This window comes from Lissotriton vulgaris, chromosome 5 (assembly GCF_964263255.1).
Source record: "Lissotriton vulgaris chromosome 5, aLisVul1.2, whole genome shotgun sequence".
Classification (NCBI taxonomy): domain Eukaryota; kingdom Metazoa; phylum Chordata; class Amphibia; order Caudata; family Salamandridae; genus Lissotriton; species Lissotriton vulgaris.
In genome coordinates this window covers 1,235,300,771-1,235,322,487 of record NC_141693.1, presented here as the reverse complement: position 1 = coordinate 1,235,322,487, position 21,717 = coordinate 1,235,300,771, and the positions used below count along the sequence as shown (strand labels likewise).

Below are 21,717 nucleotides of genomic sequence, written 5' to 3'. Positions count from 1 at the left end.
GGGCGCTGCTGTTGTTAACCATCTTGAAGACTGCCTGTACCAGAATACTCTAGGTAACGACCACAGTGTGAATATTATAAACGCTGAAGCTGCCTGGTGCAACCACCACTCTTTAAAAGGTTAGGGCGGGCCAATTAGCGTTTCTACAGACCAATAAAAGCCGTGAAACACTTATAAGAATATTGAGTACATGCAAAGTTTCTGACTTTAGAGAAAAATATCAAAGAGAGAAAAGTGAAAGACCAGAAATACACAGTTTGTCACTACGGGAGCAAAGTCTGAGAAGATTAAATGCTAAAGTTGTCTTGTCTGAAAGCAAAACATCTTATCTTCTAACATAATTGGGGGTGTCTGTGTCCTGGTAATCGATTTTCTCTTCATCCCTAACAATAACAAAAGATTCAGACAGACACAAGGTTAGTTGACAGAGAAACGAAAATAGCTCTCGCGCTCATGGCTCCAGAACACTCTAAAAGCAGCGTCTCCAGCAGGCCCTCGACATCTCATGGCCACAGAACACGTTTCCTGTCTCATGTTCAGCAGCCTTCGTGGGTCGCGTCTGCCGCGTGACCTCATCCCTGCCTCTGGAGCACATTAACATCCGCCAGGCTCCTTCAGCGGGCACCCGTTTCCGCAAAGAGCGCGGCATGCCGGGACATAATGCATAAGTAATAGACGAGATCAATTAGCACTTCATTCCTGCTGCAGCGTAGTGGCATAGATGGGGTTTCTGGCTGTGGGTAAAGCGGACAGGAACTGTAGGAGAAAATAAATTAATATACGGAAAAACACAATTCTTATTTTCCAGAAGCAAAATTCTTTCCCGGTTTCTTGAGTCATACAGCGGCCAAAATCGTTGCAGGACAGAAACGATTCTGAGAAATTAGGCAACATATCTAGAATACATTCCATCATTCTACAAATCACCTGTTCCCTTTTTAACTTTTTTGCTAAGCAAATAGTTTGAGGTGGAATTCTGTGCTATAATTCTGAAGTACCATGCCTTCCTGTTATCACAATGAAAGTCCAAAGATTTAAATTGAGAAATAAGAAAAAATTAAGAAGTAATTCTGCATTTACAGTTCGAACAGGAAGAAAGACGTGCTGTCCCCATAAGGAAGTACACATTTGCGAAACCTCGTCTACATCATCACTGTTGTGAAGTTTCCATAAAACTACATGAAAATTGTGAGGTACACAAACTTTTCGAAGTTTTCATAAAAATGGGTAAAAAAGGCGGTTATTTGTTTTTTCATGTAGAAATCCCAGTAAAACGGATTAGCACATTACCAACTTTCAGGCTAAAAAAAAAAGATTTGCAAGTAAAATCTCCAGTTAACATTTTATAGCTGCAGAATTTCCCTCAAAAGGCGAAATTCATTTCTACACTCACCTACCCAGGGCATGTTTAGCTTAGTGTTGTACAGCATTCATTAACTTATTAATGAGACTCGTGTGGATGTGTAGCTAGTGCGTAGTGAAAATTCACTTTACCATACTTGTTACACGTACATGCTTTTCTGGTCTCCACAAAGGTGCAAAGATCACAAATAGGTTAAAATGGTAGTTCATTATGAAAGCGTTAGCAAAACACACGTCTCACACTTAGTGTATCACACTCAAAGTGAACACACTGTGCATGACAGAGTAATGGCCAAGACTTCCTGCAGGTGCTCATGCGACACAAATCGATGCTCCATGAACCAATGTAGTGAAAACGCCAGGGATGGTCAACCCTACCTTTTGTGCCAACACATTGGCATGAGAGCAATTGCAAATGGTTTGATCTTGCAATGCGCCAAACCCCTGATAATGAATACAAAGTGCATAAACAACAGTTGATGGACAGAATACTGGCCGGCACAAAGGCCACCTGAATAGTGGGAAACTGAATGAAATATCGCAACTTAGAATCACTTTACAGTCGATGTCAAGGTCTGTTCTTTTCTACATCCAGAGCACAACTCAAGCTGTCAGACGTGTAAACCGAGGTTGGCATTTGTCCATGAAACACAACATGGTTAAAATCCTCTGATATTCCAGCTGCCTAGCCTCTGGCCCAAGACTCTGCCTAAAATGGACCAAGGCCCCAGGTGACCCCTGTGAGACTTTAAAGGTGGACAGGCCCCTGATTTGCAAAAATGTCACTTAATAATGTGACAATCAACAGCATGTACAATGACACAGACTGGAGTGAGGATGCCGGTGAACGGGCCCACCTCCTTCAGAGTCCCTGTGTGGAGAGCTCTCCCAAGGCTGGCGGGGAACAGAGTGCTACCTCTTCTCTGGGTGCTGTCTTCATTGTGGTGAATTCAGCCTTGGGGGCTGGACTGCTCAACTTTCCAGCTGCCTTCTACACCGCAGGCGGTGTAGCAGCAGGCATCGCCCTACAGATGAGTATGTTGGTCTTCATCATCAGTGGCTTGATCATTCTGGCGTATTGCTACCAGGCCAGCAATGAGCGCACCTATCAGGAGGTAGTGTGGGCTGTGTGCGGCAAGGCGGCTGGAGTCCTTTGCGAGATTGCCATTGCGGTCTACACCTTCGGCACCTGCATCACCTTCCTCATCATCATCGGCGACTAGGAGGATAAGATCATTGTGGCTATTGCGAAGAGTGAGGCGGGATCCTCTGAGGAAAGTCATTGGTACACCGACCGCAAGTTGACCATCAGTGTTACCGCCATCTTGGTAGTCTTACCCTTGTCGATCCCTAAGGAGATTGGCTTCCAGAGGTATGCCAGTGCCTGGAGTGTGATTGGCACCTGGTACGTCACCATCGTTATCATCATCAAATACTTCTGGGCCAATGAAGCCATATCTCCAGGACTCATTCCTACAAATCCGCCCTCCTGGATGTCTGTGTTTAACGCCATGCCCACTATCTGCTTTGGATTCCAGTGTCATGTGGGCAGTGTGCCGGCATTTAAAAGCATGGAGCGTCCTGAGTTGAATACTTGGAGTTGGGTCGTGACCACTGCCATGGGTATTGCACTTTTTGTGTACACAGGAACAGGTGTTTGTGGGTTCCTCACTTTTGGGCCACAGTCAATTCAATTCAATTCAATTCTTGCTTTATTTCGATTTTGGTTGCAAATCATAAAAGCATACAATAAAATGATCATACATAAAAACATACAATAAAAATACCGTACCTAAGTACAATAAAAAAAACATGATATTTACAGGTAAAAAAATATATGTCCCACCTCGTCTTTTTACAAGGAAACAGAAAAGGGCCTATGCATAACAACTAATTGATCTTTAGTTAAGACGATTCACAACCAACAGAATAAATCCATTAAAGTTAAAAAAAGACATTACATGTTTATGTTAGTAAATTTCAGAACTGATCTCCGTGCAATATTAATCTAAGTTCCTACGATGGCGAACAATACATTTAAGAAAGCTAACTACTATAAATAACAACTGCTCTCCCTCCAAAATCTGTAAAAAAAGTAAAGCTGGGCAACATTGTCTATAACCAATACGCCTCAGGAACAGAATAAGCCATTTTTTCCTGGGTTCAGTATCAAATGTACAGAAAAAAATGGTGTGCAAAGTCGATTGTAAAGAAGTGTCATCACAGGGACAGCAAGAAAGTTCTTTAGCCCAGTTGTTTCGAGCTGGAAATGCAATCGTTCGATGGAAAAAATTCATCCCGAATCTTACCAGAAGGTAACGCTCGTAACTCGTGGTGTTATAAGTGAGGTACGGCTGTATAGTGGGTGCCAATTGTATCGTTAAACTGTGGGTAACAGAAGGTTTGGCGGCTTCACTCATCAGTCTCAGCTCTTCGAGATGGGCGAGACATTTCTTTTTTAAGACCTTCCTCGAAACCTCACGTATTGAGGAGGGATTATGATAATATTTATCCCAACCCAAGTCGTGAAAAAACCTTGCAATGTACCACAACCACCTGGACCTGCGAGCATTGTCCATTTTTAGACAGTCGGATAGAATAGACTGGGTAAGGGTTGCTTTATCCGAAGTCCAAATCCTGCACCATAATAAAAGTGGTTCAACTTTAGCTAGGTCCGTCACATATACAAGAGCCAGCTCTGTGTGACAGGCAAAGGTACCCGCACTCCCAGGAACTGCAAGAAGAAATCTCAGAAAATAATTTTCGACTCTCTGAATGCTATCCGTAACCACAAAGCCCCAGAGACCCCCCCCCCCGTATAAAGCCACAGATAGGCATTTAGCTTTATAGATCGTAATAATTTCAGGGGGAGCTCTCTTTCCCAACTTCCTGGTAAAATTGACAAGGGCTGTAGTTGTTCTTAAAAAAATAAGTTTTCTCGTTTCTACAGCCGGTTTCCAGGATAGTTTGTGATCTGTTGTTAAGCCTAGATAGGAGTATTTTTGTGTAGTTGCTATTTTTTCTTGATTCAGATAGATGCCCCTCAATTTACTTTTGCTTTTGTGGCCAGAACTTGCCCTCATGACAAAGGTTTTACTGATATTTATCTTCAGGTCAAGGCCTGCCATAAATGTGGAATATCTGTCCAAATTCTTTTGAAGTTCACGGGGGGTACGAGCTAATATGACGGTATCATCTGCATAAAGGAGTGCAGGTATTGGATGATTGTTCCCCATTGGGAGATCCTGGCACCCCTTCATCATCTCTCTTTCCAGCCCATTAGTATACAGTGTAAAGAGGAAAGGGGCCAGGACACACCCTTGTCTAACCCCTTTTTCTACTGGGAACTCTTCCGTCAACTCCCCCCCCACCCCTTAACGCACTCTTGCAGTGGCATTTGAGTAAAGTTCCCTCAGGAACTTGACCAGATTCAATGGAGCCCCCGTGTCAACCAGTAATGTCCAAAGTTTGGAGTGGGAAACACAATCAAATGCAGACGATAGGTCCACATAGACCATGTACAGGTCTCCTCCTTTGATGTAAACATACTTATCTATCAGTAGTGAAAGATTTAAAGCCTGTTCGATGGTCCCCAAGCCCTGGCGAAACCCGTACTGTAGATCTGAAATAATCCTGCCATCGTCCGCCCAATCTTGCAATTGCCCTAAAATGACTCAACCTGCCACCTTTCCTAGGGAGTCTAAAAGAGAGATTGGACGATAGCAGGTTACTGACTCCCGGTCACCTTTTTTAAAAATTGGAACTAGTACGGATTTTGACCATGAAACCAGTAAGCCTATATTGCAAGTTGCCTTCAGGACTCTAGTTAGAAGGGGGGTCCAGAGGTCCATTTGAGCTTTGAATAAATCAATAGGGAAGCCATCTGGGCCTGGTGCCTTCCCATTTTTACTTGCTCTCAGAGCCTGGGCGGTTTGTTTCAATGAGAACTGTAGGTCGATGGGAAAGGCACTATCTAGGACGTCCCGGGAATTAGAGTTCTGAGGTTTTAGGTCCTGAGGTTTAGCAGACTCCGGACCGACTGAAAAAATCTTGGAAAAATGGAGAACCCATTCCTTTTCCTCTATTGCTAAATCTAACTTTGCATGATTAGTATTGTCAGTTAAAAAGGGAGACTTGACCACTTGCCAAAAAGCAGCCGAGTTTTTATGGATGCAGGTTTCATGCAATTGGTCCCAGAGTTGGTTTTTTAGTTATTTTTTCCTGTTTTTTAATGCACAAAACAGTTAAGTTATTCTTAATGATGTTATCTCGTGTGGGATCCTCACCAGTTTTCTCAATGCAGTTTTTAAATTGGAGTAAGCAACCGTGCACTCGTGGTTAAACCAACCCTTCCTCTTTTTTGACTTGTGTTTTATTTCTACCCACAGAGCCTCATTGATCGCTTTAACGATCAATTCAAAGTTGTCAATGACTTCTGTATGTGTAGTATCTGGAGTAAGGCACTTCATAATGGAGGGGTAGGCCCTTGCTATCACTAACTTTGTTATTTCCATAGGGTCTACTTTCCCCTATTTTAGCGCATATCCATTTAATCTGTTTAATGCCAGATTATTTTGTGATAAAATGGAACCCAGGCCACTCTTCGGTTTATGGGACAATGACAGAGAAATGCTGAGAGGATAATGATCACTTAGTGCAATTGTGTGTCTAGTGAATCCTGCATCTATAGTCCTCTCACCATTTGAGACCAGGATGTAGTCTATAGTTGTTTGGTATCCTCTCCCGTGAAATGTAGGGGCCAGTATTACATTCTCCTTGTTCAGGGTATTTGCCTGGACCAGGTCTAGCTCAAATAAGGTTTCATTTAAACAATTACCTAGGGAAGAATGTCTAAAATGTGAAATGGGGTTTTCAAATTCATCCAGGATGCCACGGATATTATTATTACCAATAAGGCATGGTCCCAGATTGAACCCCCCCCCCCCAAATAATTACCTCTTCATTAGTTGTCTTCCTTGTTTTGGTTATTAATATAGACCGGATCAAGGATACCAAGTTCACTGCCTCAACATCAGGAAGGTTACTATAAAAGTTCACTATAAGGAAGCTATCCCTGTTGTTTAAGCTCAGCCTAAGAATCTGAAAATTAGGATCCAGATTTATAGGCACTACTTCCGTTGTATTAAGGAGGTTTGAAACATAAATTGTTAGAACTCCTTTCGCTCTGCCTGAGATGGAAGGTTGGGCAGGTGTGAAATGGGTTTTAAATCCCTCCATATGTATCACGTCAATAGCCCAGGTCTCTTGAAGCGCTATAATATCAAATTTAGGGCTAAAGTCCCTCCATTCATCATTTATGACCTAAGATCGTTGGCCTGCTATGTTCCAAAATAGAGCTGCATACAGGTTTTTTCTCCTCCCCTACACATCCCTGTGTATCTAATACGGATCCAGTGACAGGATTGGGATTTAGATCCTATTCAGAAACAGGGATAGAGTGGGCCTGATTCAGACCTATGGACTTGCCCAACAGGTCAGTGGATGTGACCTGAGACCGTTTACGTCTTGGATGAGAGACATGAGAGACATGAACAGTATAGTTAGTATTTAGTTCTATACTTGTAGAAGACACCTTTTGTGGACTATCAGCAGCATCCTCTACTATACCCCGAAAATCAAGTCAGTCCACTCACTCCAAACCTGATAATACAGCATAGCGGTTGTAGACAGGTAAGAAGTGATCGTCCTGATGTTGAAATATGGGCCTAAAGCGGTCATCCTGATATTGAAATGGGGACCTAAAACGACCATCCTGAATTTGAGATGGGGGCCTAAAGTGACCATTCTGATATTGAAGAGAGGGGCTGAAGCGATCAACCTGAGGCTGAGATGGAGACCCAAAACAGCAATCCTGATTTTGGGGTAGGGGCCTAAAAACATTATTCTGATATTGATATAAGGGTCTATAGTGATCCTTCTGATGTAGAAGTAGAGGCCTAAAGCAGTCGTCCAGATGTTGAGGTGGGTGCCTAAAGTGATCAACTTGATGTTTAAGTGGGGGCCTAAGGTGATCATCCTGATGTTGGAGTAAAGGTCTAATGCAATCTTCCTGATTTCAAAATAGGGGCCTCGAATTAGTTACAGAGGTCATCAGTGCTCTAGGGTAAAAGTAGGGCAATTCACGTGCTATAATTGCATTGCTGCCGTTTTGAGGGGGACCAGTTTAAAACATGTCTAACTGCCCTTTTATCTCTGAAATTTATTATAATAATTTCCCCCGTAATGTCCTTTATTCTGTGTCCAGGGAAGACGCCTAACGTTTAAAATTTCACCATTAACGTTTGGAGGAAGTGGTCGGTTCTGCCTGAGCCAAAATATTACTTTATTTTTTAGCTGGTATTGGTCTTCTCTCTTCCCATCCTCTAAGACTGGGACTCCCGTGAGGACCACCACAAGCGGAGCTGCTTCCGGAGGCAGTTCCACATTTTGCCTCTTAGGCATGGATGTCCTCGCAGAATCTTCATGGCCATAAGGTTTTTGGGCACTCCCTGAGAGATTAGGTTTCCCACTTACCTGAGCCTCTTTTTCTATTATTTTTACATTTTGCCAAATTTTTTGGGGGAACATTGGTTACAGGGTTTTCGATTTAACTTGATTCATGGATTTTACTCCCTTTTGGACAATAGTGTTTGGGGCTGATGCAGTAGTTAAGGGCACTAGTGGGGGCTTTGGTAAATCCTTAGTTCCCTCTTTGATTTCCCCGATTGCCTGTTCTAAGTTCCCCAACTGTTGGGCTATTCTTTTTAGTCTCTCTACTAAAGGCAATGTGAGAGATCTAATCAGTTTTTCAATACTTCCCATTAGGTCAGTGCCAGATGTTTCTATTATTGGGAAGTGTGGTGGAATAGCTGGTGCGGGTAATGTGGGTGCATTGGATGAGGAGCTCTTAGAGTTACTAAAATTAGTTGGATTAATCTTATTTCTCTGTGGTCCACTCCCCCTCTTTCTCCTTTTTTTTTCAGGGGTGGGCCTTGTGCTCGAGGGATTTTGGGAGTTGTGTTAGATTTTTGGACTGTCTCTACAATTGGTGACGGTGTGTCTGGCAGGGCTTCTGCCTCTGGTATCGTGTTACCAATCGAAGCAGAAAGGTTTATGATCAAGTCGTTATTTGACTCGAATGGGGGGGTTCTATCTTTGAGGAGTAACGGTATGTTGTCACAAAAAAGATGCATCAAAATCCTGGCTTTCGCGAAGCGTGCTGGAGTGCGGTGCCTTGGCTATCTGTAACGGGCCCAGAGATGAACGTTTGTTCTTGATAAGCTCAACGGAACGACGTCTCTCGGCCCGTCGCTCAGCAAGTGCGATATCTCTGTCAATTCCTGCGGTAGCCCTAATGACATAATTGTCGAACGTTCCTCGATTGCCTTCTCCTCCCACTAAGGATTTTTCTTTGGAGACAGGCAAGGTCGTGATGCGTACTAAAAACTATGGAGAGGTGGTGAAATCACACTTAACCTTTAGTGCTGTCTCAGACAGAACCGTAATTGTACATTTATCAATTATCAAGAAGGCCAAATGAAGAGCTTTAAGTGGATCTGCTTACTAGAGTCTTGTACAAACAGTCCGTCCTCGCCGTGGGTTGCACGTCGAAGGGGGGGAGGCCCAGCCCAGCCTCCACTGGCCTCTGAGGGCCTAAGAGGGCCCGCCCTTGTCCCGGGCTTCTCCCGGGACACTCCCGCGCGCTCCCGCGTCGCGGGGAAGATGGTGCAGTTATGTAGGGTGGGAGATGTGGGCGCAGCTTGCTCCCGGGCCAGGTGGTGCCAGCTGAAGGATCCTGGGACTTGGAGTCCGCCTTGGTGTTCCAGTGCGACTACCACAAGCCCAGGGTCACGGTGCTCTCCTCGCTTGCCTCCAGAGTCCTGTGGGCAGTTCAAAGATAGGATAAAGGGTCCGCTGTCGCCCTCGCAGTAGATCAAACCAAGAACCCACATGCTGCGGCTCCCGCAAAGCGGGAGCGGCGAAGTCAATTAAAGCAGCTGGGAGGTGTGAGCGCAGCTTGCTCCCGGGCCAGGTGGTGCCAGCTGAAGGATCCCGGGACTTGGAGTCCGCCTTGGTGTTCCGGCGCGATTACCACAAGCCCAGGGTCATGGTGCTCTCCTCACTTGCCTCCAGAGTCCTGTGGGCAGTTCAAAGATAGGATAAAGGGTCCGCTGTCGCCCTCGCAGTAGATCAAACCAAGAACCCACACGCTGCGGCTCCCCACAGTCAATCAAGATGTGTTGATATCTTACCCACCTAATGATGTGCCTGTGGCAATTGCTAGAGTCTTCATCATTGTCAGCATATTGACATCATATCCTATCCTGCATTTCTGTGGCAGGGCGGTGCTGGAAGGACTTTGGCTGAGGTACAAGGGTGTCACAGTTGAGGAAGATGTGGTTATGGAGCGGCGGTGACGCCTACTACAGACAGTCACATGGTTTCTTCTAACACTGGTCTTGGCACTCTTCATCCCTGACATTGGGAAAGTTATTGCTCTCATTCGGGTACTGAAAAGGGGGTGGTGATGAACAGAGTGTCTGAATTAAGCAGACCACTCTTACCCAGTCCAAAGATCATGGCTTGATCCATCACCCTGTCCCCATGATGCACTGGGCCAGGGACAGACTGATTTGCATATAGCCAGGTTCTGAGCTGGGATGGTGCAGTGAGATAAATAACGGTGATGGATCAAGCCCTGATCTTTGGACTGGGTAAGAGTGGTCTGCTAAATTCAGACACTCTGTTCATCACCACCCCCTTTTCTGAATCGTTTTTTGCCACTATAGGTGTGGCAGGGTATACTCAGACATGAGTCCCTTTCTCACTGCACCATCAGGAGTCAAGCAAGCCGGGCCGAAGACGGCTGAAATGCCAGAAACCGGTCCCCGGTAGCTTGTCTCCTTTCTGGTGAAGAATTGGCTTGGTAGTTTAGTCTGCCTTGTTCCCATGATGCACTGGGCCAGGGACAGACTGATTTGCATATAGCCAGGTTCTGAGCTGGGATGGTGCAGTGAGATAAATAACGGTGATGGATCAAGCCCTGATCTTTGGACTGGGTAAGAGTGGTCTGCTTAATTCAGACACTCTGTTCATCACCACCCCCTTTTCTGAATCTCATTCGGGTACTAGCAGCATGCTTCATCTTTGTCTTTCCCCGATGCACATTATCTGAATACTCCTTCCATCTAGCACCTTCGATACACAAAGAACGAAGGGCGGCCGGTGGCTGATCGGATTGCGCTCACCTTATGCCACCCAAAAGAGCCACGAATAATAAGGTCTTGCAATTCTTCGCTGCTACCGTCACTAGGTAGAGAATGTGCCTGGGACCGGAGGGCCTGTTGGGACCCTGGAGCAGAGTAAACAGAGCAAAGAGGCAGCGATGGAGCAGAGGTGAACGAGGGGTGGAAGTGACCACCACCTAATCAACACAAAATGACAATTTCTGAGTATACTCCTGATCTCCATCCTGACAGCAGAGTCCGAACACTAAGGGGCCCATTATGATGTCGGGCGGATTGCCTCCGCTGCGGTCGCCTTGCAACCGCGGTGGTAATAGATCAATATGGTGGCAGTGTCCAATGGACACCGCCAGCCATATTACAATGGCTATATGCAGAGGCCTTTCCGCGGCGGCAATGCCGCAACGGAAAGGCAGGAGGCAATTGCTCCGGGGGTCCCCTGCGGGGCCCCCAGGTGATGACAGAGGTGCAGGAGGACATGGGGGGTACCTAAGGTACCCCCCTACATTTGCATATGCAAGGCGGCAGGCATATGCAAATGTGCAAAAGCATTTTTAGCATTGTGGCGGGCGGTGCAGAGTGCACCGCCCGCCACAATGCTTAAACTACAGGATGTGCCCGCTACAGTGGCGGGCACATCCTAATTCTCCCCACGGGACCCCCGCCCTTATGGCGGGCGGTCCCGTTCTCCGATAGGGTGACGGGCGGACGATGTCCGCCCGTCATCCTAATGGGGCCCTAAGTCCGACGCCCGGTGGAGCTGCTCTGTTCAGCTATTGAGGAGATCGGCCTTGGTTCATCCCTTGACTGTCACCTACCCAGCTGGACTGTGGGCACAGTTTTTCTCCCCGTTTCCCTGTCTCACCCACCCCCCCCCCCCCCCTTCATCGTATTTTGGTAACTCTGCTTTTTCCTTGTCACCTATCTATCAATCTGTTCCCATTCAGCAGTCTTTCATTCCTTGTCTACTTCCTTTGCTCCTATCCCCTCTCACCTGAATCTTTTCCCTTGCCCACTACACCACCTAGCCCCTTGTCCTTCTGTGCCCTTTGACTAAGCACTCCTTCTTCCCTTGTTGGGGAAAGATCCAATATATATACGCAGGAGTCTCAGTGTACCATGCTGAGAGAGTCCACAGCGCCAAGGGAGCCACTCACAATTGAGGTATGGTATGGCACCCCTTGCCAAAGCACTCCCTCTCCCCTTTTGGGGAAGGATCCAGTATGTAGGCCTTGGAGTCTCAGAGACCCCTCTGAGAGAGTCCACTGTGCTTAGGGAGCCTCTCGCAACAGAGATGGGGAAATTATATCGCTTCCCCTGGATGACTGCTAACTGGACTTTGGACGCAGCTTTAACTCGTCTCCCGGTTTGTGTCCCCGCCACCCTCCCCCTCCTCTTTCCATGCTCTGTCTCTCACCCTCCACTCCTCTTTCCCTCCTCCATTCTCTGTCTATTTCCCCTGCTCTTACCCCCGCTCCCTGGAATCTCTCCCCTTGCCTGCTTTTTCCCTTACGTATATGTTCCTTTTTTGTTTGTCTCAACCTTACTTGTAGCTATGTTGCCAGGCTCTAATAAGTGTGTAACCTTTGTAACGATGTAACCTGCAATTATGGTCTGATACTCATGTAAAGCGCTCTGATACCTCCGGGTCTAGCCATCGCTATATAAAACCTTTTTAAATAAATGTAATACATTAACCCCAGTACAGAGATCTGGGCCTAAATCCATCGTTTTTTTGCTCACCATGCCATTCCAGTATGAACCCAGCCATATGCAAATCAGTCTTGACCCTGTGCCTCATGAGAACAGTCCAGCCCAAACTGCCAAGCCAGGTCTTCATTGGACTGGAAACAAGCATCCTAGGACCAGTTTCAGGGTTTCACCCCTCTTCAGCCAGTATAGCTTGATTCCAGTGGCATGGAGAGCACGGGACCCATGTCTGGGCATGCCCATCCCACTAGGGGTGATAAATGCAAAAACAACAGTTCATGGACAGAATGCAGAACAATGTCATACATAAACCCCAGTACAGAGATCTGGGCCTAAATCCATCCTTTTTTTGCTCACCATGCCATTCCAGTATGAACCCAGCCATATGCAAATCAGTCTTGACCCTGTGCCTCATGGGAACAGTCCAGACTGAATACAAAGTGGGCATAATTAGGTGGGAACATCAGTGCTAGCCCTAGGATTTCACGTAAAGCCAGATCAGCCAAAGAAGCATGACCTGCCTGTGTGGGAAATCCCTGAGCTAAAATACATAAATTGTAATGGAAAAGCAGAATACCACATGGTATTCACACATATAACGCGTCATTATAGTAAAATTACACATTTCACAAGACCTATCTTTGTGCAGTTGTCATTGCACAGAAATTTTAATAGGAGGGCGCACCTTGAGTGCAAATGTCACACTTGCCTTTGTGCTGTGCTGTAATACTTAGTATTGCACTAAAATTTATTTTTTTTGCATGTGCATGTGCATGGCCAATGACATCATCAGTACATGATCATTTGTAAATATGTGTGTGGGTAATCAGCCGGAGACAGACACAAGGAGTAGGTTATAGGAAGACTTTTATTCAATCTCTCCTGATTCAAAAAAGAAGTAGGGACATTTTGTCTGGTTTTGTTGTCCCTTATCGTCAGGATTATGAGGTGACTCTGTTAATGGCTCGTCCTTCGTTTCCGTTCAGTTGAGGTCGCATTGCCATAAAAAATAAAGAGAAGAGGAACAACTGTCACTCTGGGGTTCTTTATCACACGCTTGATCTGGGGGAAAGAAGTGAGGGAAGAACACCCGAACCGCCACCAATGCCGCACGAGACGTTTGTGTGAAAAAACAGAAAAACGTGAGTTTAGGGGGTCAACTTCTCAGGGTTCTCCACCCTCCCCTGGGTTGCGGTCAGTTAAGGGAGACCCCTTACGGAACCAACTCCGCACTCGAGCACGTACCTCTGGGAGTCATGCTCCTCCATGAGCGTGGCTGGCGTTGCTCGTGGTACCGGATCAGGTCCGGCTACTCTTCACGAGTTCTCCCTTGACGGCTCCGTTGAGGTTCGTCGGTTTCACTCCGGCTCCTTCTCTGCTCTTAGCGTCCGTAGTCCCAATACATTACGTCCTTCTTGTGCTCCTCATTGGTTAAGAAGGCCGCCTCCTCACCATCCAGTGATTCCATAAGCGCATATGACCCTGTCATGTGGGGCGCCTGCTTCTCCAGGAAGTGGGAAGGAGTTGGATTAAAGGGACCGCTACAATCCAGACCAAACGTATCCCATGGTGACTGAAAATAAAGCACAGGAGAGACGTAAGGAGGTAGCTGATCACCCTCCTCCTCTCCCAGCGGGTCCCGGGTGGGCGAATCATGACAATGTGGCTGCAGAATTCTTTTAAAAATAGCACAATACAGTACTGCAGGTTGTAATGCACCACTTCTATGCCCATGTGTTAGTAAATCTGAGTCAATATGACCACATTGTGCATGGACGCAAATAATTGAATCAGGGAATAGCACTGGGCTAAACAATGATAGCACATGTCCAATGTACATGTGTGCAAGGACATCAGAGAGATGTAGGACAACAACAGTAACATAGCAAGATATAAAAAGTACAGATGAAACTGAGATTTCATCGGCAGAATTGTAGCTGCTTTAGTGGTACTAGCATTAATGGGAGAAAACATTTACCTGCAACAACAAGCTGGTGGTAACTGTTAAAAGTGCTTCTACTAAGTCTTTTTGTAATCTTTGTCTATAATTGCATTTTGGGGGGCTAGAAAGCAGGAGGCAGAGGTTACCTGGCTGGTGAAGGGTAAGCTGGGGCTGGAAGTTGCTGCTGTACAGAACTTTAGGTGGAATAGAATGTTCTTCTAAGTAACTGAGGTATGACTATCAATGAGCACAGCATATTGTAGATTAGCTGCCTGAAGTTAACCTATGCATCGTCAGGGTTAATGTACTAGAAGTGTAATGTTGCTCGTATCTTCGCATCCGTGTGGGGAATCAGGATTAACTACTTGATCAACGAGATTACTGCAGCTGCTGAAATAATGCTGCAAAAAAGGGAAGTATCAATTGTTTTTGCTTTATTTACCAACTGACTGTTGGTCAGTTGACTGCTGAGCTATTTGGGGCAGTTGGCGGAGCGGGCTTACCATTCTCCTGCACATGTGGATCTACAGAGCTGGAACGCGCTCAAGTGGCACATGTGGATTCCCAGAGCGCATCTCCTGTCTGTGCCATGCCATCTTTGCAGGATATTCCGGAGTACGGGCGCACGTCATCACGCAACGTAAGTTCATGCTACGTGACCCAATGTGCTTCCATTATTAGGGAAGTGGCATTACTGCACAGCGGTGCTGAGGAAACACAGTATTCAACAAGGAAGTAAGAATGGATAGTGGTGCTGAGGAAACATGGTATTTTACACAGAAACACTAGCGGATACGTTTATCAATGTATTTGGATGAGATTGATGTTTTTGATGATTTACAGAGGAATACAAGCGATGCGCGGCACAGCCCATATGTTCAAAACAGTGTTGCTTATATCAGCATTGTTACAGAAGTATACAAATATACTGTGGCATTTTTTAAGCCAGTTGTTCAGCTAACTGTTTCTGTGCAGTGTAATGGGAGTATTTTTTGGCAGTAGCCTTTAGTGTGTTTGTATTTGGGCTATTATGTACCCAAAGTTCAAGTGTATACAATGGACTTGTCCAATACTGCTTGATGATTGGGCACTGAACAATTCCTTTGTTACATTATAAGTGATCAAACCCTAGCTATAAGTCCACTTCAGCCTTTCTGGCCAGGGGATATGAACTCATTCAAAAATGGCAAGAACGGAAAGATTATTTCTTGAATGTTTGCACTTGTAAAGCGCGCTGCTACCCGGAGGTTTCCAGGGGCTGTGCAACACTGGGGAACCCGTCCTGGCTTTCCCTGTGGGATGGTCCCTGCTGGGAGTCCCCAGGGTGGAGCCAGGCATCCCCGGCGTTGGGGGCCGTTGTGGAGATTAGGCAAGCTAAGTGTGACCCCAGATTAGAGTAGGCACCGACGCGAGAATTATCGAGTCCGCTGACCCAAGTCCACGACCCTGCCGCGTCGGGAATTGAACCCTGGTCCCGGCCGACTTCTGCTCCCGGGTCTGCCGCCTCTAACTGGTGAGCCACACCACTCCACTATTTAGCAGCTGTGGCCAAATCCAACGATGTGTCTCCAGAACAAAAGAAGAGAATCTTGCTACATTCATGGGTCCACATGGTTTTAAAGTCTATTTGCAAATGTCCTAAACTATTGTGGTGAGGGATGCAAAGGTATTCAATGTGGCTTCACAGGATCTAGATGGATATTTTGCACCTAAAGCTGACATTGGAATCACTAGGCACAATTTGTTCAAAAGCATACAGGGAAAAACGGAAACAGTTGATACATACTTGACAGAGTAAATACAATTGGCCAATGATTGCAAATCTGGAATTCTACATGAGGACTTAGAGATCAATTAGTAATGCATGGAAGCAAGCACTACTGTTATTCAGGAACGGCTAAGGGTAAATAGTGATGTGCTCTTAAATGATGTACTAGCTACCATAGATAAAGCTGAAATGTCAGATAGGTGTGTTGTGGCATTAAAGCAGGAGGTCAAAGAATATCAACTATTAACAAGATTAACAATAGTAAATCTAATGTAAGCCTGTGTAAGAGTAGGCAGAAGTACAATGAAAAGACTAAGTGTTATCATTGAGATAATAAGGACCACATGGCTTATAGCAAGAATTGTTCACAGAAATGTAATAATTGTGGCACCTTTGGCAATTTTTCCAAAGTATGTAGGAGAAAAAAGATCATGTAAGATGCATAGGGGACGAGTCTTCAGAAGATAGATGGAAAACTGTACTTCATGCCATGGCAGATTATTAATACTTGACGAGGGAGTTAATGTTGGCAATGTCATGTTATACAAAGTTCCCAAGGTCTTCAATGAGACATTAGGGAATCTCATAGGTTTCGAACATAAAATCGTTCTAAATACAGATGCTCCTCCTAAGGTGCATAAGATAAGAAGTGTGCCTATGATGATTAGAGAAGAAGTTTATAAACTGGAAAATTTGGTTGGCTTAAGGGTAATTGAACCTGTTGAAGGATCAGATTGGATTTCTCCTCTTGTTGTAGCCTGAAAGAAAACTGGCAAAATGAGGTTATGTGTCGATTTATGTCATCTTAACAATAACTTTGCTGTAGAGGGATTTCCATCGCCAAAGATAAATGAGATGGTGAGAAATGGTTTTCCACCATTGATTTACCTTCGGCATACCATCAAATTTCTCTGACAGCAGATTCAAGAAAGCTTTCTAATTTTATCACAGTTAATGGGTGATACCAACCTATATGCATGCAATTTGGCTTAGCATTGGCAGCAGTGGTATTTAAATGTCTGATGTTTGAACTTTTTTGTTAATGTGAACGGCACAATGTTCTTTCAGGATGATATTTTATTATTTGGAAGGGATAAAATGGAACATGATGAAAGATTGTCAAAGGTTCTGAGTATTTTACAGGCTAATGGACTGAAGGTGGAATTTTCAAAATGTTAATTTGCAGACAACAATGACTTATCTTGGCCACATTATTGGAGAGGGTGGTGTCAAACCTAAGCCGTCCTTATTAAGTGAAATTGAGGGTTGTTAGAAATTGGTTTTCTGGTTGGTTCTCTAAGCAGGAGCCTCAATCCTAGTCAGGGTAAGTCACAAACACACCCTAAATTATCCTGTGCTCACCCTCAGGTAGCTTGGCACAGAGCAGTCAGGCTTAACTTAAGAGGCAATGTATTTGTGCAATATTTCAAACAGTAACACAGTGAAAACACCACAGAGAGACTCTCACCTGGATTTTCAGAAGGAGTGAGCGGAGGTCACGATGCAAGGTCCCTCCCAACTCCCCTATAGAACGAGAAGGCCTAACGAAGTCAAAGCCTATCCCGACCATCAAGGAAGGGAAGAGAAAAGTGGATGATGTCCTCAGAAAATGGAGCTGCTGGAGATGCGTCTTTTAGCAGATCAAAACATATGAGTGTACTCCTTAACTTTTTTCTAAGAGAATGTGACCAACTGTTTCTATAAGGACCTGTTAATTCCCCTCTCCTGTCTAATATGGTGCAGGAGGTAACAGGGTGCTGTGAACACATCTATGGATATGAGAACAATTGCTAGATTGAGAATAAGACCAAGAATTGTGATTACAGATCTATAGGAAATGTATAACTGAGGCCTACCTTATATTAACTCTGTGTTTCTTTCACATCAGGTTCATTAAAGGATTACAGTGAAAGACATAATCTTACAGAGAGAACAAAATAATACATACTAATAAAGTGCATTACATCATGCATATACAATCAGACAATCCTTAATCCGGACTGCGTCGCCGTCAAAGAAGATGAGGAGTGCAGCCGAACCAATACTTCAGTGTCGAGCCACGCATTGAATGAGGTGCATCGATTTTCTCCACGCAATGGTGGCGATGCATCAGTTCCGAGTTTGAGCGCTGATTCTGAGTTTGATGCACTGCTGCACCTCCTGAGGAAGAGGATGCATCAATTTCCAGTGTGGTGAGCTGGTTCTGAGTGCAATGCGCGAGTTCTGATCCACACAACAGCGTTGATGCACCAGTTCCGGAGAAGATGCGTACGTTTTGTTGAAGCAAGTACCTTAAGCCTCACTTTCGAGGGTCCAGTACTGGGGTGGCACCAATTGGCAGACCAGATTCACAGACAGCAGAGGCCAGCTGCAGCAGCAGTAGGATGGAATGTCGTTTATGTCCCTGAGACTTCAGATCAGGGGGAAAGCTAGCAAGCCCTTAGAGTACCTCTGGGTTCAAGTGATGCAGGTCTCATCCTTCTCACCCAGGCAGGTGAACAGCAGGCAGCAGGGCCGCACAGCAAAGCAGCAATCCAGCAAAGCAGGAATCCAGCAGAGATTTGCAGTCCTTTCAGAAGCACAGCTGTTCTTCTTCCTGGCAGAGTGGTCAGAGGTCCAGAAGTGTACTGAAGTGGTAGTGTCTGAGATCCAGTACCTATACCCAGTATTACGTTTGAAGTGGGGAGACTTCAAAGCAGGGCTTCAAAGTACACAGAGGTCCTCCCTTCCTGCCCTGGCTCCAAACTCACTACCAAGGGGTATGCAGTCCTTTGTCTGGGGACAGGACATACTCTATTCAGGTGTAAGTGTGATACTGTGCCCAACTCCTCCCACCCATCCTGTCTAGATGAGCCATCAAGGCCATCAAGTCATACCTAAGCTCCCTTTTTGTTGGCTGTATAAAAGGAATACACAAAGCCCAGCTGTCATCCAACCCAGACTGAACAGAGACAACCAGTAGGCACCACACGGCTCATGTAAAATGCCAGCCTTCTAAAAGTATGAAAAGAGAAAGAGTCCCAGCCATCACGTTTCAAGTGCTGTTAAATGTATTAAACAGACTAAGGGCCATTAACTTAATTTACCTGGACCGAAGGTATCGATTTGCTATGTCACCTCTTGTATTTTTGTTATTTTCACATTATATCATACATGATCGACAAGGTGATACATTGAAAAAATTGTATACTTCATAAAAACATTCAGGACTAAACAAGATCAATTGATACACATGAATAAATCATGTAGTTAAAGAAAAAGGATGAATTATAAACAAAGACAATCAGTTTAGACTTACACACGGAAAACCAGTCATGATTCAACAACAATCGCAGCACTGGAAAAACATTTTTAAACAAATTCTCATTGAAATAGAAGTGCTGCTGGACACTGGGGAAAACACAGTTGCGCCACGTAGAGAAATGGATTTGAGTAATTTTCTACAGAGGCAAAATGAATCAATTGCAAGAATCCCCTTAGTGTGTGATGCCTGCCGACGCGTTTCGAATCCCCAATTAATTTGAGGAAATCTCTTCAGGGCGTGGACTGGAATTTCTGTTCTCCTGGAAGGGGAGGGAAAATGATCCTATCGAGTTTGTGGATCAATTAGTAGGACTAAAGTGAAAATTAGGCTTAACCGTGTGATTAAGGACTCCATTCAATTAACCATTTCAAGTAATATGAATTGAGAAAGAAATCGATGTAAGGTCATTTGAGCTTACAGAGCCACGTGCAATGAGCGTACTGGATTACCTACTTTTGTTTTGATGAGAGGGAGGAATCCTAAGACTATGTTTTGTCTAGGTTGGTTATTGCACTAAGGGGTTCAAAAGAGGTCAGTTGAAGACGTTAGGAATGAATCTCTGACAGAATATCGAGAGACAGGATATCGACAGACAAAATATCGACGCTGGAATATCGAAGGCAATTATATCGACACCTTATCTACAACAAGGTAAGTACAAAAATATCGAAACTAAAATATCGATGTTAAAAATATCGTACTTAAAAATATCGTTTTTTTGTTATTAAAAAAAGAAATATAAAGTAAATAATACTTTTATATAATTTAAACTAATGTAAAAATATTTTAGAATGTTTAAAATGAATAAATAATACATATTTAATGTTAAACTCTTAATTCAAATTAAACATACAATATGTAATATATATTAAATTAATTATAATATTTATTATTTTTTAAATTATTTTTAAATTTTAACAAATACTATAAATTACAAATACATCAACACTCATAAAATAATAAAATAAATAATAATAAATATTTATATTTAATACATAAAAACAATGAAATATACTTTCTATATTAAAAATATTAATTAAAGACAACATTATGTAACATAATAAAAATACATAAATAAATATAAATTATATTGGATAGCGTAAGGCTAAAAATCACTATTCAAACTCCATAGGGTGCAACAGTAGGGAAAGTGTTGGATAGCGGATAGGTAAAAATTACTATTCCCACTCCAAAGGGTGCAACAGTAGGGAAAGCGTTGGATAGTGTAGGGGGTAAAATTACTATTCCCACTCCAGAGAGTGCAACAGTAGGGAAAGCGTTGGATAGCGGGTGGGTAAAAATTACTATTCCCACTCCATTGAGTGCAACAGTAGGGAAAGCGTTGGATAGCGTACGGGTAAAAATTACTATTCCCACTCCAGTGGGTGCAACAGTAGGGAAAGCGTTGGATAGCGGGTAGTTAAAATGACTATTCCCACTCCAATGAGTGCAACATTAGGGAAAGCGTTGGATAGCGTAAGGGTATAAATTACTATTCCAACTCCAAAGGGTGCAACAGTAGGGAAAGCATTGGATAGTGTAGGGAGAATAATTACTATTCACACTCCAGAGAGTGCAACAGTAGAGAAAACATTGGATAGCGGGTGGGTAAAAATAACTATTCCCACTCCAGAGAGTGCAACAGTAGGGAAAGCGTTGGAAAACAGCTGGGTAAAGATTACTATTCCCACTCCGGTGAGTGCAACAGTAGGGAAAGCGTTGGATAGCGTAAGAGTATAAATTACTATTCCAACTCCAGTGAGTGCAACAGTAGGGAAAGCGTTGGATAGCGTAAGGGTAAAAATTACTATTCCAACTCCAAAGGGTGCAACAGTAGGGAAAGCGTTGGATAGTGTCGGGAGTAAAATTACTATTCCCACTCCAGAGAGTGCAACAGTAGGGAAAGCGTTGGATAGCGGGTGGGTAAAAATGACTATTCCCACTCCAATGAGTGCAACATTAGGGAAAGCATTGGATAGCGTAAGGGTAAAATTATTATTCCAACTCGAAAGGGTGCAACAGTAGGGAAAGCATTGGATAACGTAAGAAGAATAATTACTATTCACACTCCAGAGAGTGCAACAGTAGAGAAAACATTGGATAGCGGGTGGGTAAAAATAACTATTCCCACTCCAGTGAGTGCAACAGTAGGGAAAGCGTTGGATAGCGTAAGGGTAAAAATTACTATTTCAACTCCAAAGGATGCAACAGTAGGGAAAGCATTGGATAGTGTAGGGGGTAAAATTACTATTCTCACTCCAGAGAGTGCAACAGTAGGGAAAGCGTTGGATAGCGGGTGGGTAAAAATTACTATTCCCACTCCAGTGAGTGCAACAGTAGGGAAAGGGTTGGATAGCATACGGGTAAAAACGTACTATTCCCACTC

The 21,717-nt window shown here is 44.3% G+C and overlaps 1 pseudogene; it reads left to right on the top strand.

The window, feature by feature from the left end:
• Positions 1 to 2,141: 2,141 nt before the first annotated feature.
• LOC147712384 (sodium-coupled neutral amino acid transporter 7-like) lies at positions 2,142 to 17,206 on the top strand (annotated as a pseudogene).
• Positions 17,207 to 21,717: the final 4,511 nt, after the last annotated feature.